This window comes from Sus scrofa, chromosome 12 (genome assembly GCF_054392235.1).
Source record: "Sus scrofa isolate SSC_HxYL_T2T_F1_AM1 chromosome 12, Sscrofa_HxYL_maternal_Yorkshire_Landrace_v2.0, whole genome shotgun sequence".
Classification (NCBI taxonomy): Eukaryota; Metazoa; Chordata; class Mammalia; order Artiodactyla; family Suidae; genus Sus; species Sus scrofa.
In genome coordinates, this window is record NC_139394.1 from 111,509 (window position 1) to 137,695 (window position 26,187).

General features: G+C 48.6%; 1 protein-coding gene and 1 long non-coding RNA gene across 17 annotated transcripts in view; one reads left to right on the top strand and one right to left on the bottom strand.

Annotated features, from left to right (window-relative positions):
- LOC102167199 (uncharacterized) overlaps positions 1-3,577 on the top strand; it is a 53,821-nt gene extending 50,244 nt beyond the window's left edge. For all 4 annotated transcript variants that reach the window (XR_014820381.1, XR_001299725.3, XR_014820380.1 and 1 more), the window contains one exon: positions 440-3,577. This is a non-coding gene — a long non-coding RNA (uncharacterized LOC102167199). The remainder of the gene's footprint in view (positions 1-439) is intronic.
- LOC110255247 (uncharacterized) overlaps positions 1-26,187 on the bottom strand; it is an 80,737-nt gene that overhangs the window by 24,955 nt on the left and 29,595 nt on the right. For 11 of the 13 annotated variants that reach the window (XR_014820377.1, XR_014820376.1, XR_014820375.1 and 8 more), the window contains exons 2-3: positions 1,447-1,527; positions 629-721 (exon numbers count right to left, since the gene is read on the bottom strand). The gene's annotated coding sequence lies outside the window, so the exon portion shown is untranslated. Of the gene's footprint in view, positions 1-628; positions 722-1,446; positions 1,528-2,314; positions 2,519-23,645; positions 23,724-26,187 lie in introns of those variants that run through there. The other 2 variants (XR_014820378.1, XR_002336882.2) reach the window with 2 other exon arrangements.

A 26,187-nucleotide genomic window follows, 5' to 3' on the forward strand; every position in this document is an offset into this window, starting at 1 on the left:
TGTACAGCCATCATTCCAGCCCAGTAATTCTGGGTCCAGATTTGTGCATGCAACCAAGCAGGGGACTCAGACCCCAGACAGCTTGTCATATGTCCTAGCCATCGGGGCACCAGGCCATGTAGGACTTGAACTGGAGAGGAGATGGCAGAACTATGTCCCATCTCCTGAGATGAGGCCCATTGTCCAGAGACGAAGGTGCCCAGGAACCCAGACCCAGATCTGGGCCCTTCTTTGGCTTCCACTAACACACCTCCAACCATAAATTTGAGTTTGAAAGTGTAGTCATGGAGATGCAGAAGAGGTTCTGCTAGGGCGCCATCTGGTGGGCAAGGGCATTCACAGCACATCCCAGCCCTTCCCCTACATCCCACAGAGGAACCCTGCTCTGCCCTGGCCTGGGGTTCTTGCTAATGTGATTTTCATACCCATATCCCTCTAGACTCCCTCAGATGCACTACATATGATGGAGTGCCAATCTCAGCCAGCCAGGCCAGTCACCACACCCAACTTTATCCAACTCCCTGAAAGAAGCAACCCTCCTATTGAAGTGAGGACAGCAAGCCTTTCATCAGCAGCCTTCCTCCCCGACACTCAGCTTGGACTCCTAAACAACCCAGCCGTGACTCACCTTACATGGATTTGGACAGGTTCCTTCAAATGGGTGTCCCACAGAGGCTGAAGCAGCTCAGCTGCAGAAGGCAGGCAGAGGCTTTGGGGAACCCTGGAGAGACAGAACCACACCATAAGCACAGCTCACACCCTGAACACGTAAGACATACGACCTTAACACCCTGAAGCTCAGGTTTCTAGACTTCAAACACCCTGCCAGGCTGATTTGAAAACGGCATGTCCAGGATTCAAGCCAGGTTTCTCTGGGTCCAGCCTCCAAACAAGAAAAGGACTCTTAGACCCCGGAGAGCCAGTCACACTCACTCATACTCTGGCTGCCTGACTGGCAGGAATGGAATCAGATACGTGATGGCAAAATTCCATCCCCTCACTGAATGGAGTCCCCTTGGGCCGCAGTGTCAGGGCACCACGAAAACAAACCCCAGGCTCTGGGCCCCTCCTTGGGATTCCATGGGTCCCTTTCCAATCCAATCTGAGCCTGGAGAGATGCAGAGAGATGCAGCGGGCTCTGCTGGTGCTCTGTCGCCCTCTGGAGGACATGTCCTCTAAAAGCAACTCTCAGACCTTCCTCTGTGTCCCGCAGCTAAATTCTGGTGTGCCCTGGCCTGGGGCAATTGCCAGCATGATATTCTTCCTCCTCTCCCTGTCGGGTGCACTGTCACAGTCAGCCAAGACCCTCACCCAACACAGCACCACCCCACACCCTGAAATCCACTCCATTTTGTAAGTCATGAGAGCAGGCTCCACATCAACCAGCACCCTTCAGCCCTTGGATCCAGCGTGAAGCCAGGGATGACCCAGATTTATATACATTACCCAGTTTCAGGTCAGTTCCATGCACCAGGAGACTCCTAGGGAGGAAGAGACTCGGGTGTGAGGGAAGAAGTTTGAGGAGACCTGGAGAGAGAAAGAGCATAGGCATGAGTGCAGCCTGCCCCCTAAAAGCACTGGGTTGACACAGTACACTCACAACCAGAAGGCCAGCTTTCTAGAAGCTCAACTCTGTGGACCAGCCTGACATGAGCAAACTGGATAGCCAAAATTCATGCCAGGGAATTCTGGGTCCAGAGGTGGGCCTTCCATCAAGCAAAGGGGACTCAAATTTAAGACAGCCTGTCAAACTCTCTAGGCACTGGACGGTGAGGGAATTTACCTGAGATGTGATGGCATTACTCCATCCCCTCTTCTGAGAGGAGGGACATTGCCCAGAGACTTGGAAATGCCCTATAACCAGGCCCCAGCTCTGGGCACCACACTGGGCTTCCACCAACCTATCTCCAACGTATATTTGAGTCTTGAGTTGCAGCCAGGGAGCTGCAGAGGCTCAGGCAAGGGGAGGGGGAGTTTGTGCTGGTTCTCTGTCACCATCTGGTGGACATGTGCTCTAATAGCAATTCCCAGCCTTTCCTCTGCCTCCCTCAGCAGAACTCTGCTCTGGCCTGGCACACCTTCCAGCAAGACTTTTTATTCCTCTCACTCTCTGCCTACTGAAACACATGACAAGTAGGTTATGACTGTCTCGAGGGCATCAGGGCAATTACCCACAGGCGTGACACAACCCCACTCCTTGAAATCAGCCCCCCCCACCCCTATTGAAATCAAGTGAGCAGTCTTCGAATCAGTCAGCAACTATCAACCCTGGACCCTGCTTGAAATCAAGATCACCCAACCTTTTCCACATCACCTGGATTTGGGTGGGTTCCTTGTCACTCGGTTCAGTAGAGTCTAACACGGGAGGGAAGCAGGGGGTTATGGAGGAGATCTCTGGAGAGAAACGGCCCAGGGACCAGCACCGTACATCCCAAAATAACCACCATGTTGAAACTCTGGTAATATTCACAGCCAGAAGCCCATCTTTCCAGAAGTCAAGCTGCACTCCATCGTGATTCTAGAAAAATGCACACCCAAGCCTCAAACCAGGTACCTGTGGACCCAGAGATCTGCCTCCAGACAGTCAGAGGGCCCTCAGAACGCAGGCCAGTCTGTCAAAGTCTCCATCAGTTGGGACAGTTGACCAGGAAGGAACTGAGCCACAGATGTGATGGCCAGAGGGCAGGGGCACAGTGCACCAAAATGGAAGGCTCTGGGCACCTCCTTGGGGTGGCAAGGACCCATCTCTGAGCCTGGAGGTGAAGTCTGGGAGCTCAGGGGGAGAGGCTCTGCTGGTGCTCTGCCCCCACCTGGTGATAATCTGCTCCAAGATCCACCCCCAGCCCTTCCTCTGCCTCCCACAGCAGAACACCAGTTTGGCCTGGGTATCTTGCCAGTCTGATTTCCTGACTCCTCTCCCTTTCAGTGCACTGAAATGCATGATGCACAGGGGCAAGACTATCTCAAAGTCAGCCAGGGCACTCACCCCAACTGAGACCATCCCACTCCCTAAATCAGACACCCCACTTGGTAAGTCAACAGAGCTGGCTGGCCTCAATCAACACCCCTCAGCCCTGCACCCACCTTGAGATCCAGAATCCCAGGCTTTATTCACTTGATCTGGATTAAGATAGGTTCCTTGGCACAAGGGTCCCCCCAAGAGGAGTAGGTGGCTCAGGTGAAGTGGGAAGAAGGAGGATGAGATCTCCAGAGTGAAAGGGCACAGGGAGAGGCTGAGACCTGCCCCCCCCCACCCCATTATACAAACGCATTGATATGCTGCATTCATAACAAAAGGCCCAGGTTTCCAGAAACCAAATTTCACAGCATCCTGATTCCAAACCACTTCATGACACAAGATTGAAGCCAGGGATTTCTAGGTTCAGTGTTGTACTTCAAACACGCAAAGGGCCCTCAGGCCCTAGGGAGCCTGACAAACTAGGCGTTGGGCCTCGCGATTGTCCAGAGACTGAACCTGAGATGGGGTGGCTGAACCTTACTCCTTCTCTGAGTTGAGGCACATTGGGCCACAGGGTCCATTGAAACATGCACTTAAAGGGAAAGATCTGTGAACATATTGGGCCTCCACCAATCACTCTCCACCCTGAATCTGAGCCAGTTGATGCAGCCGTGGAGCTGTGGAGGGGTGGGGGTTGGGTGGGGTGGAAACTCTGCGGTCTCTCTGGCACCATCTGGTGGGCAGGGGCCCTAACAGCAAATCTCGGCCCTTCCTCTAACTCCCAAGGCAGAACCCTGCTCTGCACTTGTCTGGAGCACTTGCAAGTGAGGGTTCTGACTCCACTCCCACTCAGCACATTCAAATGCCTGATATACAGGGGCATGGCTCACTCACAGTTGGCCAGGCCACTCAACCCACCTGACTTTACCTCACTCCCTGAAATCAGCAACCCTGCTATTTATGTCAGGGCAGCAGGCTTTCAATTGGCAGCCTTCCTCCCTGGGATTCTGCTTGGAATCCTAAAAACCCAGCTGTGATTCACCTTCATGGATTTAGACAGCTGCCTTCAAATGTGTGTCCTGCAGAGGCTGAAGCAACTCAGGCAGGTGCAGAGAGAAGATGGAGGTTGTGCAACTCTCTGGAGAGAAAAACCCAGCCATGGGTACAGCCCACCCCCAGAAGACCACCACAGGTGCACCCTGCATTCATGACCAGAAGCCAAACTCCCCACCGGGATTATTCTAAAGGGCTGCATGTCTAACATTCAAGCCAGGTGTTTCTGGGTCCAAAATTGCCTCCAAACAAGCAAAGGACACCCAGACCCCAGGCAGCCTGTCCATTTCTCTCATGTTGTGGTCACCTCACCAGCCTGGAATTCAATTAGACTTGCGGTGGCAGAACTCTGTCCCCTCAATGAGTTGAGGCCAATTGAGCACAGGGTGAGAAGTACCAAGAACACAAGTGCCAGGCTCCAGGAATCACCCTTGAAGATCCATGAGCGAAACTCCAATTCCTTCTGAGCCCGGAGATACAAACAAGCAGGTACATAGTGCTCTGCTCTGGCGCCCTCTGGCGGACACGTGCTCGAACAGCATCTCCCAGACCTTCCTCTGCCTCCCTCAGCAGAAGCCTGGTCTCCTCTGGCTGGGGGCACCTGCCAGCAGGATGTCCTTGCTGGTCTCCCTTTGGAGCAGTGAAACACACTACAGGTTGGGGTATGACTATCTCACATTCTGGCAAGACACCCCCCCATGACATCACCACACAAACTGAAATCAGTGACCCCACTTAATTAGACATGCAAGCAGGCTCTGAACAAATCAGCACTCTTAAGCCCTGGGAACCAGCATGAATCCAAGGACCACCAGCCTTCATTCACGTTATCTGGGTGCAAGTAGCTTCCTTGTAACCGGTGTCTGGCAGAGGATGAAGAGTCTCAGGTGGAAGGAAAAGGGTGAGGAAATCTTAGAGAGAAAGAGCATGGGTATGAGCACAGCCTGTGCCCCAAACAACTGGGATGCCACAGCGCTTTCACCACCATAAAGACATATTTTGGGAAGCTCAGCTTCACACGGACCAGCCCGATCCTAGCAAACTGTACGGGCAAAAAGCCAGCCAAGTGTTTCTGGGCCCAGAGTTGTGCCTCCAAACAATCAAAGGAGGAGTTCCCAGTGGCACAGTGGAAATGAGTCCAACTTATAACCATAAATTTACAGATTCATTCCTTGGCCTTGCTCAGCGGGTTAAAGATCTGGTATTGCTGCAAGCTGTGGAGTAGGTCGCAGACATATTTTGGATCCCATGTTGATGTGGCTGTGGTACAGGCCAGCAACTCTAGCTCCAATTCGACCTCTAGCCTGGGCACTTACATATGCTGTGAGTGATGCCCTAAAAAGCAAAAGCAAACAGAGGAGACTCAGACTCAAGACAGCCGGTCAAATTCCCTAGCCATTGGGCCATGTGGGAATTGAACCTGACAAGTGATGACAAAACTATGATGGCTTTTCTGAGATGAGACAAATTGCCCAGAGACTTGGAGGTGCCCAGTAACCCAGTACCAGCTCTGGGCCCTTCTTTTAGCTTCCCCAGTCCAATCCAAATTTATATTTGAATCTGAAGGTCCAGCCAGGGAGGTTGCAGATGGGAATCTGCTGGTGCCCTAGTGCCATCTGTTGAGACATGGGCTCTAACAGCAGCTCCCAGCACTTCCTCTGCCTCCCTCAGTGGAGCCCTGCTCTGCTCCGGCCTGCTGCTCCTGCCCGTGAAATTTCCTTCTCTCCCTCTCTGCCTCCTGAAATACGCATAGGTGGGGTTATGACGAGCTAAAGTCACCAGGGCAATTACCCCCACACTGACCCAAACCCATGCCCTGACCTCAAACAAAATACACCCCTTCTGAATTCTTGTGTGTAGAATTTGAATAAGGCAGCACCCTTCAGCCCTGGAACCAGCTTGCAACCAAGGATCACCCAGAATTTCCACGCATTAGCTGGATTTGGCTGGGTTCTTTGCCACTGGGGTTGGCAGAGGAGGAAGAGGCTCAGGTGGGAGGGAATAATGAACTTGTGGAGGAGGAGACTGCGGAGAGAACAGGCACAGGGTCACTGACCACCCCAAAGCAGACACAGGTCGTAAACGCCTGTACCCTTCACAACCAGAAGCCGAGGGTTCCAGGAGTCAAACGGCACCCCTGGCCGATTCTGGAAAACAGTCTCAAGCCATGTATTTCTGGATCAGTGTTCACAAAAGAAGAGTCTGGCTCCAAACTCCTGCCTCTTGAGAAAAAAACAAAACAAGCAAACTGACTCCGTTGAACCGTGAAGATTTTTAGCAACGTGATATGCGACCAGACATAATTACCTACGGTGTATGAATTTATTTATATAGTAACATTTTTATCAATTTTTAAATTTAGCTGTTTATGTCCCTGCACCCGTTTACGATTTGCAGCTACTCTCGGCCCAGGAACTGAATTGATGCCACTGCTGTACATCCCCAGGCTTGTCCTTGAAACCTTCTCCCACCGGAGATGTTGTGTTGGGAGGGACTTTATGCTTTGCATTATTAACTCCTCAGCCGCTCTGGAGGAACATACATATGTATTCATTGACTTACTTATCAACAGAGCACATTCTTTTCCATATCTATTCAATTTACAAATTTATTTGGATGCCACCTACAGTATTGGGATGTTGTCTGGCAAGAGACTGATCTCAAAATACAGCTCCCAACACAACTACAGAACTGACAGAGGCTCTTAAGCCAGGCAGCAACATGTGAACTCTGTGAGAGCTTTCTTGATGACACCAATCAACCCTGCTTAATTCATCAGACCTCGTATAGGTCAGGCCTCCATACCCTGGTGCCGTATTGAAAAGAGAGGCTCATCTTGAAAGGCAAGAAGGAAAATTCACTTGGTCTTTTGAGTGAAAAAATCACAGGGATTAACACAGCTGCCCACGCTAATGCCACCAAAGTCCCCTATTCACTCATCAACACAACCCCCTTTCTCCTTGTATCTAAACCCCAGATGGTCAGGGGCTTGAAAATGGCCAGCTCATGATCCAACAGATGCTATTTGGGACTTGGTCCCTGCCTCTGGAGGAACACAAGGAATTCAAAAACCCAGTGAATGCTTCAAGCATTCTAAACACACTGCCACCCATGCATGCTGCCAATCCACCTCCAAGTGCTGAAGGAACACCTGTGCCCTCTGCCTGACATGAGGCATCTTGGAGCAGAGTGTCCTGGGTGCCCAGAAAACACCAAAACTCTGGGTGCTTGCTGTGGCTTCCACCCAACACAATTTCAGCCCCACCACTGAGCCTGCATCTGCAGCCTTGGAACTGAACCTGGGTCTAGAAAGTACTGTGGCATGGACATCTGCTCTGACAGAAACACCCATGTTTTCCTCCTATTTCTGGCTCAGCGACCCCCAGGGCTGCACTGGCCATGGGCAAAATGCTTGTTGGAGTTCTTCCAATTTCTTGAAATGCCAAGACGTGTCCTTTCCAGTGGGCTATTTTTCTCTCAAAAGCTTTCAGAGCCATGAGGCCAACTTATGCCATCCCTCTCTGTTCAAACACTCAGCTCCTGACCCATCATGGCATGACAGCCTTCTTCCCTTTTAATATATCTCGGAACTTATGTACTTATGAAGACAGCTGTGTAGGTAAGTAATGATTTTTTTTCTTAATTTTCCAACAGAGATTTCTTCATTCACACAGTAAAATCTTGCTTCAATTCTTTTTTTTTTCTCTTTCCCTCTTTCCCTCTTTCTTTCTAAATTTATTGACCCCACCTGAGGCGTGCATGAGTTGTTGGTCCACTAAAGTTGTTTCAGCAAAAGAAGTTACCAAACCCACCACAGTGACAAAGACGTACCTTTTACCAAGGGAGCAGGGAGGCATCTTGGTGAGAGCTTCCTTTACATCCATCAATATGCCTGCCTTAATCCCCGGACCTGGATTTAGATGAGGTCCTCACAGCAAGTGTATAGGGAGAGCAAAAGAGGATCACGTGGAGAGAAAAGGACCCGGTTTCAGGGACCACGTGGGGAAAAGCACAGGGAGGCACAGCTGCTCACCAAACCATCACCATCTACAACCTTCCATACAACCCACAGGCACGTTTTCTGGATCCAAAATCCCAGGTCAGGCTGGGGTTTCCAAAACACCACCCCAACAACAGATTCTGCACAACAGCAAAATAAAGCCAACAACCCCATGGAAAAATGGGTAAAAACCTAAGTACGCATTTCCCTAGTCCAGATACTCAGAGGGCAACAAGCGCTGTAAAAATGATCACCATCACTCAGCAGTAGAAAGAAGCAAATAAAATGGGTGCTGAGATGCCACCGCACATCCGTGAGAATGGGCATCATTGGAAAGGCTACAGTTAAGGAATGGTGAGCTGGGTGTGCTGTAGAGCATGCCCTCCCACAGTGTAGGTGAGTATCTAAATTGGTACAACCACTGCGGTCCACTGAATTGAGTTAAATACAAGAAATAAATATAGAACAACCCATGACACAGCAATCCCAGTCTCGGGCATACTCCTGGAAAGTGTTCTTTTAAAAAGTTAAAGGCAGAGCTAGGCACATGCAGCACTATTCACAATAGCAAAATAAGGGAACAAACCCAGTGTCCATCGACAGATGACGGGATTAGGAGCAGGATGTACATGTACACAATGGAATACTACTCAGACATAAAAGAAGAAAAAATGCCTTCCACAGCCTCATAGATGGAACTAGAAACCCTCACACTAGGTGAAAGAAGTCCGAAAGAGATAGAAAAATACCAAAGGGAGTTCCCGTCGTGGTTCAGTGGTTAACAAATCCAACTAGGAACCATGAGGTTGCGGGTTCGATCCCTGGCCTTGCTCAGTGGGTTAAGGGTCCGGCATTGCTGTGAGCTGTGGTGTAGGTCGCAGACGCGGCTCGGATCCTGTGTTGCTGTGGCTCTGGCGTAGGCCGGCGGCTACAGCTCTGATTAGACCCCTAGCCTGGGACTCTCCGTACACCACGAGTGTGGCCCTAGAAAAGACAAAAAGAAAAAAGAAAAATACCAAAGAATACCCCTTCTATCTGGAGTCTAACAAATGGCAGTAAGGAACCTTTCATCAGAAAAGAAACTCTGAACAGGAAAACAGATTTGCGGTTATCGGATTGGAGGGGGAGGGTGTGTGAAGGACTGGGGTTTGGGGGTTGATAGATCCAAAACCTTGCACTTGGTGTGGTAAGCAATGACACCCTGATACTTAGCCCAGGGAACTATATCTAGTCCCCTTTTTCAGAGCAAGGTGGAGGATATGTGAGCAAAAGAGTATGTATATACAAGTACGTAGGGATCAGTTTGCTGTTAAAGAAAAACTGAGCACAATAAACCAGCTGTAAAGGAAAAAAATGATAAAATCATTCTAAAATGACCGGCTCAGCATCACCAGAGAAGATGTCTATGTCCACACTCCTGCCTCTTAAGGAAAAAACAAAAAACCTGGCAGAGAGAATTCATTGAACCTGTCAAGATCTCCTAGCAATGTGAAAAAGACCAGCTATAATTACTTAGTGTGTAGGAATATAATCCTGTATTAGCATTTTATTTACTAGTTTCACTTATCTAGTTATGTCCTGGGGCAATGTTTGGCATGCAGATACTGTCTGCCTAGGTACTTAGTCCACCGCACTTCTGCACAACAGCAGGATCGGGCTCTGTCCCCTGAGTTAGAGTGTCAGCAATGCCTTTAGGATTGCCTCATCTATCAATTCACTGGTCTGCTCTTTAGGAATGCAGATATGTATTGATTAAGGACTTTATCAACTGAGCTCATTCATTTCTATATCTCTTTTAATTTATAAATTTATTTGTGTGCCACCTGCGATATGGGGATGTTGTCTGGCCAGGGTTCAATCTCCCGATGCAGCTCTTAACACAACCACAGCACCAACAGAGAGGGAATCTTGAGCCAGGCAGCCAGAAGGGAACTTCCTGAGCGCGTCCTTGATGATACCAATCAACTCTTCTCAATTCATCAGGCCTGGTTTCAGTCATGCCTCCACACCCTGGCGCTGTAGTGAAAGGTGAGGCTCATCTCAAAAGGCAAAAATGAAATTTCCCTAAGCCTCTTGAGTGAAAAAAGCACAAGGATTAGCCCAGCTGCCCACCTTAATGACACCAAAGCCCCTCATTCATTTGTGGGCACCAGCCTCTTCCTCAAACTACATAAACCCCCAATGGTCAGGGGCTGGAAAATGGCCCAGTGATGATACAACACAGATGCTGTGTGTGTCTCAGTCCCCGCCTCTGCAGGAACACAAGTCATTCTGAAACCCAGTGAATGCTACAAGCATTCTAAAAGCACTGCCACCCAACCAGACTGCCAGTCCACCTCCATATCCTGAGGGACACCTGTGCCGCTGGCAAGGGGGAGGGAGGGGGACGGAGGGGGACTTTGGGTTAATAGATGCAAACTATTGCCTCTGGAATGGAGCGTCAATGAGAACCTGCTGCATAGCACTGGGAATTATATATGGTCACTTATAATGGAGCGTGATAATGGGTCATCTGCGTACAGCAGAAAATTGACACAACATTCTAAACCAGCTATAACGGAAAAAATAAAACTACTACAACTTTAAAATAGAATGTGTATATACAGGTACAAATGTATCACGTTGCTCTTAAAGAGAAATTGAGAATAAATCAGCTCCAATGGAAACTTTAAAGATGGTTTTATAAAGCCCACAAAAATGACTGGCTCAGCATTCACCAGAGAAGACGTCTGGGTCCAGAATCACGCCTCTCTCAGAAAAAAACAAAAAACAAAAAAACAAAACAATCAAAACAACAACAGGCAAACCGTCTCCGTTGAACCTGCCAAGATTTCTTAGCAATGTGACATCCAAAAACAGAGAATTTCATAGGTTTATGATTAATTTCTACATTAACATTTTTCTTTTTATTTACCTATTTATGGCTCTGCACCCTTTTGTTGGATGCAGATACTGTCTGCCCAGGAACTGAAACCACACCACTGTAGTACAAACCTGGGCTCGTACTTTAAAAAAATCTGCCACCCAAGTTATAGGGTCAGGAGAGCCGTTAGGATTGCCTTAGCTACCAATGTCCTTAGCTACACTGTAGGAATGTGAATATGCTTTCTTTGACTTCTTTATAAATTGAGCACATTCCTTTCAGTATATGTATGCACTTATAAATATATTTGGGTGCCACATGTGATACTGGAATGTTGTCTGGCCAGAGTCTGATCACACATCAAAGGTTTGAGCACAGCCACAGCAGTGACAGAGAGAGACTATTAAGCCAGGCAGCCACGAGGGAACACGCTGAGAGCATTCTTGATGATACCAATCAGCCCTGCTTACTTAACCAGACATGGTTTCAGTCAGGCCTCCTTAACCTGGCACTGTACTGAAAAGAGATGCTCATCTCCAAAGGCAAGAAGAACATGCCCCAGGCCTCTTGAAAGAAACAAGCACAGGGATTAGCACAGCTGCCCCCATGATGCCCCAGAAGCCATCATTCCTTCATCAGCACCAGCCTCTATCTTCAACATACTTGAACCTCCAACCCGCAGGGGCTTTAAAATGGCCAGGCCACGATTCAACACAAATGATGTATGGGTCTTGGCACCTACATCGGGAGGAACACAAAACACTTCAAAACCCAGTGAATTCTTCAAATATTCTAAAACCCCTGGCACCCCACCAGGCCCCAATCCACCTAAAAATGCTGAAGGGACACCTGTGTCCTTCGCCTGACATGAGACATATCAGAGCAGAGAGTCACAGGTGTTCAGAAAACAAAACCAAAATCAAGGTGCTGGATGTGGCCTGAGCTGCACCTGCAGGCCTGGAGCTGCATCGGGTCCAGAACTTACTCTGGGGCCATCTGGTGGACATCTGCTCTAACAGCCACTGTCAGGTCTTCTTCCCCTAACAGGCTCAACAGCCCAAGGAGCTGCATTATTCATGGGCAATATGCTCCTTGGGTTTCCTTCCTCTGGTTTATGAAATATCAAGAAGTGACCTCCCAGCTGGGCTACTTCTCTCTCAAAGCATTCAGAGCCCTGTAGCAAACATATTACAGATGCTACTCACTTCAAACACCCAGCTCCAGACCCATCATTTCATGATATCCTACTTCCATTGTTATATATCCCTGCAATTATGTATTTATGAAGATAGGTTGTAGGTATGTAACAACTGATTTTGTTCTTTATTTTCCAACTGTGAATCCTTCATTCATAAAGTCTTGCTTTTTTCTTTCATTTTTCTCTTTCTCTCTTGACATATTTCTAACTTTATTGACTCCACCTTAAGCATGTGTGCGTTTTCGGCCAGTCGATATTTTTCAAGACATAGAGGTTATCAAACCACTACAGAGAGAAAGATTGATCTTTTACCAAGGGATCCTCGAGGGATCTTGGTGAGAGATTTATTTATATAATTGAATCTACCAGCCTTAATTAACCTGACCTTGCTCTAGGTCAGGTATTTAAACCAAGTGAATGGAGAGAAGAGAAGAGCCTCACAATATAAAGAAAAGGATGGATTTTCAGGAGACCGCTTGAGACAAAAAGCACAGGAATTAGCACAGTGACTGAGCAAAATATCACCATATTATCCCCTTTCATGCACAACCCGCAGGCACTTTATCTGAATACCAAAGCCCAGGTCAGGCCGGGGTATCAAAATTACCAGCTCAACAACAGCCAAAACACCACCCAACAGAAAAACACCACCAAGATCCCAATTGAAAAATGGGCAAAAGACCTGAATAGCTATTTCCCTAAGCCAGTTAAACAGAGGGCAGCAAGCACCAGAAAAAAAAAAAAAAGATCATTTATTAGGAGAGAAATGCAAACAAAATGACATTCAAAAGGCACCCCTCTTGAATGACCTTCATTAGGAAGTCTACAAATAAAAACCCCGGAGAGGATGTGGAGCTGAAGGCACCTTCTTACAGTTGGGTGGTTACGTAAACTGCTACAACCACTACGGACGCAGGATCGAGGCAGTCTGAAAAACCAATGTGAGAGGACCATATGACTCGGAAATCGGACTCTTGAGCATATACCCGGCAAACACTCTTTAAAAATGTTTAAATGCCCCGCTTTGTTCATGCAGCACTATTCACAAGAGCAAGACTGAAACAACTCTATGTCCATGGACAGAATATTCGATTAGGAAGAGGATTTATACACTCTTTAAAAATTTTTAAATGCCCCGCTTTGTTCATGCAGCACTATTCACCATAGCAAGACTGAAACAACTCTATGTCCATGGACAGGATATTCGATTAGGAAGAGGATTTACATACACACAATGGAAATCTACTTGGCCATAAAATGGAGCAAAAAAATGCCATTCACAGCCACATAGATTGAAAGAGGAACTCTCATAGTAAGTGAAATATGTCTGAAAGTGAAAGGCATATACCATGGGACACCGAGTCTATCTGGAATCTGACAAATGACACCCATGAAATTTTCTACAGAAAAGAAACTTGTGGACTGGAAAACTGATTTGTGCTTGACAGACTGGAGTTTGGGGTGTGGGAAGGACTGGGATTTGGGGGGTAGTAGACTGAAAATCTTGCCATTGGACTGGGTAAGCAATGAGGACCTTCAGTAAAGCACAGGGAAATACGACTGCTCAATTTTTGGAAAAAACGGAGGATCATGTGAGAAAAAGAATATGTACATACATGAACAATTGCATCGCTTTGTTAAAGTGAAATTAAACACCGTAAATAAGCAATAATGCAAAAATAATAAATGATAAAAAAAACCCACCAAATTACCGGCTCAGCGTTCACCAGAGATGGTGTCTGTGTGGAGACAACCGTCTCCTAAGAAAAGCGACAGGCAAACAGACTCCGTTGAACCTGTCAGGATTTCCTAGCAAAATGAGATCCAACCAGACCTAATGGCCAAGTGTGTATGAATTTATTTCTATAATAAATTATTTATATTTGTTTACCTGTTTATGTTCCTGCACCCATGTGTGGCATGCAGATACACTCTGACCAGGAAATGAATCCATCCCATTGCTGTATGTCCCCAGGCTCATACTTAAAACACGCGGCCACCTGCGGTGTAGGCTCAGGAAAGCCTTGATGTTTGCCTTCATTATCAAATAACTCAGCTAGTCTTTAGGAATATATATATACCGGAAGCGAGTGTGAAGTGTCCACTGATCGATGATTTTCAAGGCACAGAGGTTACCAAACCCGCCACAGCGATAAGACAGATCATTTACCCAGATCATTTACGTTGGGAGGGATCCTGGTGGAACTTTCTTTATATATGTCAATCTAGGGGCCTGAAATCAGCCGACCTGGCCTTAGCTCAGGTTTTCCTACCAGGTGTATAGAAAGAAGAGAAAAGGCTCACATGGAAAGAAAAGGACAGAGTATCAGGAGACATTTGAGAGAAAAACACAGGGGTTGGCACAGCCGCTATGCAAAATATCACCATTTTCCCACCTTCCATGCACAACCCTCAGGCACTTTATCCGAATCCCAAAGCCCCGGTCAGGCTGGGGTTTCAAAATTACCAGCTCAACAACTGACACCAGCCAACAGCAAAACAAATTCCATGCACAATTGAAAAACGGGCAAAAGACCTGATTAGATATTTCCCTAAACCAGACAGACAGAGGGCAACGGGCACCGGAGAAACTGATCACCATCGCCCATTAGGAGATAAACGCAAAGCAAAACGATTCTGAGGTACCACCTCAGACCTCTTCGAATGGCCATCATTTTACGTCTACGAGTAACAAACCCTGACAGGGTGTGGATAAGAATGTGCCCTCCTACCGTGTGGGTGGTTATGTAAATGGGTACAAACACAATGGACCCCAGGACTGAGGTAACCCAAAAATAAATGTAGAACGACCCTATGACCCAGCAGTCCCGCTCTGGGGCATATATCTGGAATATGTTCTTTTAAAAAACTTAACTGTCCCACTATATTCATGGAGTACTAGTCATAGTAGCGAGGCATGGAAACAAAATCTCCATCGACAGATATTTGGATTAGGAAGAGTATGTTCACTTGCAAATGGAATACTACTCATCCATAAAAAAGAGAAAATTTCTAACAGCAGAATCATAGATGGAAATAAAAACTCTCATAATAATTTAAATATGTCCAACAGAAAAAGACAATTACCGTGGGATACACTTTCTATCTGGAAAATTACAAACGGCACCAAAGTACCTTAATACAGAAGAAACCTCATGAACTGGAATACAGAATTTTGGTTGACAGATGGAGGTGGAGGGTATGCGAACGACTGGGATTTCAGGGGTATAAATCCAAAAGTTTGCCCTTGGAGTGGGAAAGAACTGACATCCTGCTGTGAAGCACAGGGAATTATATCTATTCAATTATTTGAGATTACAAGGGAGCATCCTATGAAAAAAAGAATGTGTATATACATGTATGAATAGATCACTTTGTTGTTAAAGTGAAATTGAGAACCATATATCAGTAAAAATGGAAAATAATGAATGATAAATAAAAATTCCCAAATCACCGGAAGAGCTTACACCAGAGGAGGTGTCACGGCTGATATGACTGCCTCTTGAGAAAAGAGGGAAAAAGACTCCGTTTAACCTGTCAAGGATTCCTAGCAACGTGACATCTGACCAGACCTAATTACCTAACCTGTAGGAATTTTTTCCTATACTAACACTTTTATTTATTTTTTACACACCTATTAATGTTCTGGCACACAGGTGTTCATGCAGATAACTCTGCCCCAAAGTTGAATCCAACAAACTCCTGTACATCCCCAGATTTGTACTTAAAACACTATCCTGGAGTTCCCACTGTGGCACAGTGGTTAACAAATCCAACTAAGAACCACGAGGTTGCGGGTTCGATCCCTGGCCTTGCTCAGTGGGTTAAGGTTCTGGCATTGCCTTGAGCTGTGGTGTAGGTCACAGATGTGGCTCAGATCCCGCATTGCTGTGGCTCTGGCATAGGCCTGTGGCTATGGCTCCGATTTGACCCCTAGCCTGGGAACCTCCATATGCCACTAGAGCGGCCCAAGAAATGGCAAAAAGACAAAAAAAAAAAAAACCAACTATCCCAGCTTAGGCTTAGGATCAGTAGAGGCTTTAAGACAGCATTATCAATTCCCTAAACTACTCTGTAGAAATATACATATATACAAATGTACATATATATACACATAAATATACATATATACATATGTATATGTGCTCATTCACTTCTCTATCATTTAATCTCATTCTACTCAATGTCTATTTTTATTTATCAGTTTCTTTGGGTGCCACCGGCAAAACTGAGATGTCTGGCCAGAGTTTGATCTTCCAAAGCAGCTCTTACCACAGCCACAGCAGTGACAGGGAGTGAGTCTTAAACCAAGAAGCCACGAGGTAACACCCTGAGACATGTCATGATGATACTAATCAACCCTGCTTACTTCATCATACCTGCCAAGTGTTTCAATCAGGACCAGATAACCTGGAGTTGTGATGAAATGGGAGGCTCATCTCGAAAGGCAAGAATGGAATTTCAATAAGTCTCTTGAGTGAAAATATCACAGGGTTTAGCACAGCTGCCCACCATGATGCCACAGAAGTGCCCCATTCATTTATCAGGACCAGCCTCCTTCTCCACATACCCAAACCCCCTATGCTCAAGTGCTGGAAAATGTCCAGCTCATGAGACAACACAGTTGCTGCCAGGGTCTCGGCTCTTGCCTCTGGAGGAAAACAAGGCCTTCTGAAAACCAGAGAATCTTTCAGGCACTCTAAACCCTCTGCCGCACAACCAGGTTTGCAAACCACCTCAACATGCTGAAGAGACAACTGTGTCCTCTGCCTGACATGAGGCATCTTGGAGAAGAGTGTCACAGTTTCCCAGGAAACAACCAGAAAACCTCTGGGTGCTTGCTGTGGGTTCGGATCAACACACCATCAACCCCACCTCTGGGCCTGCACCTGTGGACTCGCAGCTGCACCTGGATTCAGAAGCCGCTCTGGCGCCCCCTTGTGGACATCCGCTCTAACAGCCACTCTCAGGCTTTCCTCCTTTATGGCTCAGCAGTCCCCAAGTATGCATTGACTATGGCAATATGCTCATTAGATTTCCTTCCTCCACTTTCTAGAAATACTAAGTGCCCTTCCAAGTGGGCTGTTTTCTTTCAAAGGCTTTCAGAGCCCTGAGGCCAACCTACACTATACCACTCTGTTCAATCAGTCCCTGACCCATCATGCCATGACTGCATTCTTCCTTTTTATGTATCCCTGCACTTATGTATTTATGAAGACAGTGTGTAGGTGTGTAATGATTAATTTTTTCCTTAATTTTCCAAATGTGATTCCTTCATTTGTAAAGTATTTCCAATTTTCTTTCTATCTTTTTTCATTCTCTTTTTTCCTCTACCTTTCTAACTTTATTGACCTACCTGAAACGTGCATGAGCTGTCTGGCCATCGATGTTTTTCAAGCCACAGAGTTTACCAAACCCACCACAGTGATGAAGACAGAAATTTTACCCAGGAAGCCAGAGGCATCTCGGTAAGAGATTTCTTTATATCAATCAATGTACCTGCCTTAAATCACCTGACTTGCTTTTAAGTCAGGTTTTCATACAAGATGTAAAGAGAACAGAAGAGTCTCACATGGAAATAGAAGGCCTCTTTTTCCACCTAACTAAGGCACTTATGGTCAGGGGCTTGAAATTGGCCTGTGCACGATACAACAGCGATGCTTTGTGGGTCTTGGATCCTGCCTCTGGAGGAAGAGGAAGCATTCTGAAACCTAGGGAATCCTTCAAGCATTCTAAACACACTGCCACCCAACCAGGGGGACAGTCCAAAAATGCTGAAGGGACACCTGTGTCCTCTGCCTGACATGAGCCATCTTGGAGCAGAGAGGGCCAGGTGCCACCAAAACAACTGAAAAACCTCTGGGTACTTGCTCAACCCACCATCAACCCCACCTCAGAGCCTGCAACCGCAGCCTTGGAGCTGCACATGGGTGAGATATGTACTATGGGGCCCTCTTGTGGACATCCCCTGTAACAGCGACTCTCAGGTCTTCCACTCTGGCTCCGCAGCCACCAGGGCTGCATAGGCCATGGGTAATATTTTCACTGGATTTCCTTCCCCGCTTTCTTGAAATACCAAGAAGTGACCTTCCAAGTGGGCTCTTTCTCTCTCAAAGGCCTTCAGGGCCCTGAGGCCGACTTACAAAATGCCACTGCATTCGGACACTCAGCTCCTGACCCAGCCTGTCATGACAGCCTTCTTCCTTTTTTCTAGGTCCCTGCCCTTATGTATTTATGAAGATGGATGTATAGGCATGTAACAATTTTTTCATAGTTTTCCATCTCTGATTCCTACATTTGTGATGTCTTCCTTCTTTTTCCTTTGATTTTCCCTCTCTGTTCCTCACCACTTCTAACTTTATTGACTCCACATGAAGAATGTGTGAGTGGTCTTTCCTTCGAAGTTTTTCCAGCCGCATAATTTGCCAAATCCACCGCAGAGACAAAGAATGCTCTTTTACCCAAAGTGCTGGGATGGACCTCAGTGAGATCTTTCTTTACATCCCTCATTCTCCCGGCCCTAACTCACCAGGCTTGGCTTTAGCTCAGTTCTTCAGTCCAGGTGTATAAAGAGTACAGAAGAGTCTCATATGGAAAGTAAAGGACAGGGTGACAGGAAACCTCCTGTGAGAAAAACCACAGGGAATATCACAGCTCTCAGCAAAATATCACCTTTTTTACCATCTTCCATGCACTTGATCCAGATCCCAAATCCCAGGTCAGGCTGGGGATTCAAAATGACCAGCTTACAGCAGGTACCACCCAACAGCAAAACAAGACCAACAACAAAATGGAAAAATTGGCAAAACACCTGAATAGACATTTCCCTCGAACAGGTACACCAAGGCCAACAAGCCCCAGAAAAAAATGATTACCGCCACGCTTTAGGGGAGAAATCCTAGTCAAAGTGGCACCAAGATACCCCCTCACCCCTCTCACAGTGCCATCAGTACCTTTTCAAATAACAAGCACTGGAGAGAGTTTGGAGACAGAGGTGCTCTCCTCCAGTGCGGGTATGTAGGAAAAATGGTACAACCACTATGCACCACAGGATCAAGGTAATCTGAAAGATAAATAGAGAACGACCGTATGAACCAGCAATCCCATTCTTGGGCATATGTCCAGAAAGTGTTTTTTAAAAAGTTAAATTCCCTGCTGTGTCCATGCAGCACTATTTACTGCAGCAAGACATGGAAACACTCCATCCACGGACAGATGATTGGATTAGGAGCAGGATGTACACATACACAATGTAATAATAATCAGCTATAAAAAAAGAGCAAAAATGCCGTTCCCAGCCACGTAGATGGAAAGAGAAACTCTCGAACTATGCCAAATATGTCGAAAGAGAAAGACAATCATCTCAGGAATATCCACTTATCTAGAATCTAACAAATGACATCAATGAACCTTTCACACAAAAGAAACTCATGGATTTGGTTGCCAGACTGGTGGGGAAGCTGTAGGAAGAACTGGGATTTGGGGTAGTAGGTCCAACTCTTGCCCTTGGAGCAGGTAAGCACAGAGACGGTGCTGCATAGCTCAGGGTCTTCGTCTAGACACTGGTTTTGGAACAAAACGGAGGATAATGTGAGAAAAGGAATATGCATGTGCATTGACAGTAAGATCACTATGTTGTTAAACTGAAACTGAGCAAAACATTAATAATGGAAATAATACATGATTAAAAAACCCACAAACTAATTGGCTCAGCCATGAGCAGAGGTGTCTGGATTGAGACTCCTGGCTCTCGAGAAAAGGGACAGTAAAACTGGCTCCATTCATCCTGTCAGGATTTCCTAGAAATGTGACAACCAACCAGACTTAATTATACAGCACGTATGAATTTATTTCTATAATAATATTTACTTCTTATTTTTCCTTACATATTTATGCTCCTGCAGTGATGGGTGGCATGCAGATACTCTCCGCACGGGAAATGAATACAGGCCTATACTGTGTATTCTCAGGCTTGTACTTAAAAAACACTGGTACCTGAGGTATAGGGTCAAGAGAGGCTCTAGAACTGCCTTATCTATCAATTCCCTTATCTACAGTGTAGGGATATATACATGTATTTGCTGACGTCTGTATCAATTGAGATGATTCCTTTCTATATCTATTTTCACTTATCAATACATTTTGGTGCCATCTGCGACACTGGGATGTTGTCTTGCCAGAGTTTGACCTCGCAAAGCGCCACTTACCACAGCCATAGCAGTGGCAAGAAAAGACTCTTAGGCCAGGTAGCCATGTGGGAACACCACGAGATCATTCTTCTCTTTCTTTCTTTCTTTCTGTTTGTCTTTTTGCCATTTCTTGGGCCACTTCTGCGGCATATGGAGGTTCCCAGGCTAGGGGTCGAATCGGAGCTGTAGCTGCCAGCCTATGCCAGAGCCAGAGCAACGCAGGATCCGAGCCGCGTCTGCGACCTGCACCACAGCTCACGGCAACGCCGGATCCTTAACCCAGTGAGCAAGGGCAGGGGTCGAACCCGCAACCTCATGGTTCCTAGTCGGATTCGTTAACCACTGCGCCACGACGGGAACTCCTCGACATCATTCTTGATGATATCAATCAACCCTGCTTAATTCATCAGACCTGGTTTGGGGCAGGCCTCCATACCCTGCTGCCACACTGAAAAGTCAGGCTCATCTAGAAAGGCAAGAAGGAAATTTCACTAGGACTCTTGAGCCAAAAATGCGCAGGTATTAGCACAGCCGCCCAAAATAATGCCACTAAAGTCCCCCATACATTCATTAGCACCAGCCTCTTTCTCCACCTGCCTAAAACACTGATGGTCAGGGGCTTGACACTGGCCAGTTCACAATACACACAAATGCTCCGTGGGTCTCAGCCCCTGCCTCTGGAGGAACACAAGGCATTCTGAAACCCAGTGAATCCTTCAAGCATTCTAAACACACTGCCACCCAACCAGGTTGTGAATCCATCTCAAAATCCTGAAAGGACACGTGTCCTCTGCCCGACATGAGGAATCTGGGAGCAGAGAGTCCCTGGTGCCCAGGAAACAACTGAAAAACTTGTGTGCTTGCTGTGGGTACTGCTCTGCACGCAATACACCCCAGTACTGCTAAGGTCCCCAGGCCACTGCAGACCAGGGTTCTGCTGTGGGAGACAGGAAGGGCTGGGAGTTGCTGTTAGAGCAGATGGCCACCGGATGGCGGCAGAGCACCGTTGGCGCCCCTCCCTGCAGCTCCCAGACTTCATCTTCAGGCTGAGAGGCAAGGTTGGAGATGGGTCTTTAGCATCCCAAGGAGGTTCCCAGAGCCTTCTGTTTTGGTATGTGGTACCTCGGACTCTCTGGCCAAATTTTCCTCCTCTGAGGGAGGGGAAATAATTCTTACATCACATCTATGGTTCAATTCCTGAAAGGCCAGTTGGCCCAGTGGCTAGAGAGTTGACAGACTGTCCCCTTTGTTTGGAGGCTCAACTCTGGACCCAGAAATACATGGATTATTTTTTGGCCATGCAGTTTGCCACAACCGGTCTGTTCCACATGGAGTTGAGCTCTAGAAAGCTGGCCTTCGGGTAGTGAATGCACTGTGTCAAACCAGGGGTCTTGGGGGGACCTGCTGAGCTCATAACTGTTGTATTTCTTCAAGCTTTTTCTTCCCTCCCACCTGAGCCTCTTCTTCCTCTGCCAGACACCTGTTAAAGGAAGACACTTACAAACAGGTACCATGAACAAATGTTGGGTGGTGCTTGCTTTCAAGCTGGGTCAAAAGGCTGGAGGGTGCTGATTGAAAGCAGGGTCTTTGTTTTCAGGGTGTGGGGTGGTGTCATGTGGGGTGAGGTCCTGGCCGACTGTGAGAGTCATACCCCTGCCCATAGTGTATCTCAGTGCACCTGGGAGGGGGAGGAGCAAGGACATCAGGCTGGCAAGTGGCCCAGGCCAGTGCAGAGTCCTGGGGAGGAAGGCTGCTGATTCAAAGCCTGCTGTCCTGACTTAAAAGGAGGGTGGCTGATTTTGGGGAGTGGGATAAAGTTGGGTGGGGTGAGTGGCCTGGCCGACTGAGACAGTCACTCCCCTCACCCCCCATTGTGCATTTCAGTGTGCTGATAGGGAGATGGGTAAGAAAATCACATGACAGGTGCCCCAGGCCCAAGCAGAGCAGGGTTCCTCTGTGGGAGGCAGAGGAAAGGCTGAGACTTGCTGTGAGGGCCTCTGTCCACCAGCCTGAGCCGGAGCAACAGCAGAGCTTCCCCTGACCCCCGCCTACTCTCACCACCGTGGCCACATCACCAGGCTCAGATTCAGAGAGCAAAGGGCTTGGGGGAGGCCCAAGGAGGTACTTGGGTACTTGGTGCCTCCTGTGCTGTGGCCCAATGTGCCTCGACTCAGAGGGGGATTAAGGTTCTGCCACCACATTTCAGGTTCAATCTGTGCATGATCAGGTGGCCCAATGGCTGGAGAGTTTGACAGGTGGCCTCGGGCCTGAGTGCCCTTTGCTGGTTTGAAGCACATTGCTGGACCCAGAAACCCCTGCCTTAAATCTTGGGCGTGCAGAGTTGTAAATCAGCCTGGGGTGAAATTTGGCTTCTGGAAAGCTGGGCTTTTGGTCATGAATGCAGTGCATTAATGTGGTGGTGCTGTGGGGGCAGGTCTCAGCCTCTCCCTGTACCTTTCTCTCTCGAGATCTCCACCTCCTCCTTCCTCCTGTTCCACCTGAGCCTCTTCCTCCTCTGCAGGGGACTCTGTCAAGGAACCTACCTCAATCCAGGGAGTGTGAATGATGCCTGGGAGGTCCTGGATCTCAAGCCAGGTGCAGGGTTGCGGGGTGCTGATGGAGGGCCACCTGGTTCCACTAACTTACCAAGGTGTCTGATTTCAGGGAGTGGGGTGGTCTCAGTTGGGGTGAGGGCCCTGGCTGACTCTGAGATAGTCCCCCCATCGTGCCTTTCAGTGTGCTGTGAGGGAGAGGACTTAGGAAATCAGGCTGGCAAGGGGCCCAGGCCAGTGCAGACCAGGCTTCTGCTGTGGGAGGCAGAGGGAGGCCTGAGAATGTTAGAACAGATGGCCACCAGATGGCGCCATAGCACCAGAGTGCCCCCCCACCCCCGCCCCCCTCCGCCTGCATCACCTGGACTTCACCTTCAGGCCCCCAGGCAAGATTGGAGATGGGTCCTTGGTCTGGTGGCCCAATGGCTAGAGAGTTTGACAGGCTAACTCTGGTCTGAGTCCTGTTGGTGGTTTGGAGGCACAACTCTGGACCCAGAAATACCGGGCTTGGATTTTGGCCCTACAATTTGCTGGAATCAAGCTGGTCCCTGTGGAATTGTACTTCTGGAAAGGTGGCCTTCTGGTTGTGAAGGCACTGTGTCAGCACAGTGGTTTCGGGCGCAGACTGTGCTCATACCTGTGCTCTTTCTCTCCAGAGATCTCAAGCTTTTCCTTCCCTCCCACCTGATCCTCTCCCTCCTCCGCCAGACACCTGCTGCAGGGAGGTCCTAAAACCAGGTAACTTTTACAAAGGCTGCATGGTCCTTGGGTTCATGCTGGGTCCCAGGCTTGAAGGGTGCTGACTGATCAGGGGCTGCTCACAGGACTTACCAAGTGGGGTTGTTGATTTCAGGGTGTGGGGTGAGTTCCGGCTCTGAGATTGTCACACCCCAGCCCGTAGCGTGTTTCTGGGCGCTGAAAGGGAGAGGAGGAAGGAAATCACACTGGCAGTGCCCCCGGGCCCTGCAGAGCGGACTTCTGCCGTTGGAGGCTGTCAGGGCTCCGAGTTGCTGTTAGAGCAGCGCATTCTGGTCAAAGGGCTCTGGAGAACCCCGGAGACCCTCCACTCCTTCAGGCTGAAATACGTGGTTGCCGATTGTATGACGAGACCCCACGGAAGTGCTCGGGGCTGAGATGGGGTTACAGGGCGCCTCTTATCATCTGGCCAATTTCTTTCACCTCAGGATACTGGCATAATTCTGCTCACACATCTTTGGCTCAAATTCAGTGTGTTTCTCTGATAAATGACCAGAAAATTTGACAGGCTCTCTGAGGGACAAGCAAATTCCTGGCTTGAATCTCGAATGTTCAGGTTTCTGAAACCAGGCTGACATCACGCCCTCTCTTCTTGGGTGTTCAGTTCGCTGAGAGGAAGGAGCAGAGGACACTCACGCCGGTCTGTGCCCAAGACCAGTGCTTCAAACGTCAAAGCCCCATCTTTAGCCCTGGTGTTTCTGGACCCAAGGGTCTGCCTCTGGAGAAACAGGGCCAGCTGACCCAGGGAGCCTGTCACACTCTGGCCCTGGGGCACCGATCTGGCTGACATGCCCGCCAGATGCACAGCTGTGTCCCTGCCCTGAGGTGAGTCCGTTTGGCTAGAGCCGTAGAGGCTCCCTGTTTCCAGCCCAAGCCTATGAGCATGTGCTGAGGGTCCCACAGTCCTCCCTCAACTGCACCTCTGAGCCCAGAGTCTCAGCCAGGCATCTGCCAGGGGCTCTGCCTGGGCTGGGGTTCAGCCTGGTGACCTCCATCTAACACCGTCTCTCAGCCCTTCCTCCTGTTTCTCAGCCGCCCTAGAAGCTACCCGGGCCTTGGGCCTGAGCTGCTCGATTTCATTTCTCCTCAGCTGCTGAGCTGAATGAACGCCCTAGACGCTGGAGTATTTCTCTCACAGTCTCCCCGAGTGCTCACCCCAACTTACCCCACCCCAATACATAAAAACCTCTGCATCCCCACCATTGGGTACCGAGAGCCTTCTTTAAATCAGTCCCAGCTGCCTTCCCTCTCAGGCCCTTCCCTTAGTTCTGCTCCTTGAAACAGCGATTGCAGACAGGACATAGAGGTTCAGATGGAAGGGGAAGAAAGAATCCGGGGAGAACTCCTGAAAGATAAAGCACAGGGGTTCCTGTCTGCCCCCTCAAAATAGCACCACTTTCACAAGCTCCATTCATGACCACCAGCCCCGTTGGACATGTGATGACTTTACAGAAGCTGCAGGATTGGTAATTGCGAGGCCAAGATTCAAGCAGATATTGTGGGTCCAGTGTCCCTGCTCCCTGAGAAACTAAGAGCAAACCAACCCCAGAGAATATGTCCACCTCTCTGGCCCCTGGGCAGCCAGAGCCGGATGGAACTACCCATCAGATGCAGAAAGCACATGTCTTTCTGCTCCCTGAGGTCAGTCGATTGGTGCCAGAGAGTCAGTGGTGCCCTGTGAGCCATCTTAACACATCCTGGGGCTCCCACTAACCCCTCTTGGCACCACCTCGTAGCCTGGAGGTGCACCCAGGGGGCTTCGGATCGGCTTTGTCTGTGCTCTGGCCCCTTCCGGAGGCCGTCTCCTCTAACACTGACTCTCAGCCTTTCCTCCTGTTTCCCTCAGCGGCCCCCCAGGACCATACTGGCCTTGGGCAGCTGCCAGCTTGATGGAATTCCTCCTCACCTTCTAAGCCAAGTGAAGTGCCCTGAGAGAGGGGCAATTCTCTCAAAGACTCCCAGCACACTCCCCCACCCCCACTTAATGCATTAAAATCCTTTTAATTACCCTACTTTAATTCCCGAGAACCACCTTGAAGTCTGCTCCCTGAAACAGGGCTTGGGGACAGGAAAACGAGGCCCCAAAGGAAAGAGAGAGGGAATTTGGGGGAGGGTCCTGAAGCACAAAGCCTGGCGATTTGCACAGTCGCCCAGAGGAGCCAGCACCACTGTTAGGCGCTCCATTCCTGACCATCGGTCCCTTTGCCGCAGGACAGTGACCTGGGTGGGGGGCGGGGCTTGGCAGTTGCGAGGCCAAGATTCCGACCAGAGTCCTGCCTCTGAGAAACCAAAAGCAATCCATCCCCAGAGAACCTGTCAAACTCTCCGGCCCCTGGGCCACCCAGGCAGGCTGGAAACGCCCATCAGATGCTGAAGGCACAGCCATGACCCCTCCCTGAGGTGAGGCCATTTGGGTCAGAGTATTGGAGGCACCCCAACCACCCCCAAATCGATGCGCCTGTGCTGAGTGCACCCACATTCCTTCTTCCCCTCGGGCTCTGAGCCTGAATGTGCTGCCAGGCAGCGGCAGAGGGTCTCCGCCAGGGCTCCGTGCGGCCTGGTGACCATCTGCTCCGACTCCATCTCTCAGCCCTTCCTCCTGGTTCCCTCAGCAGCC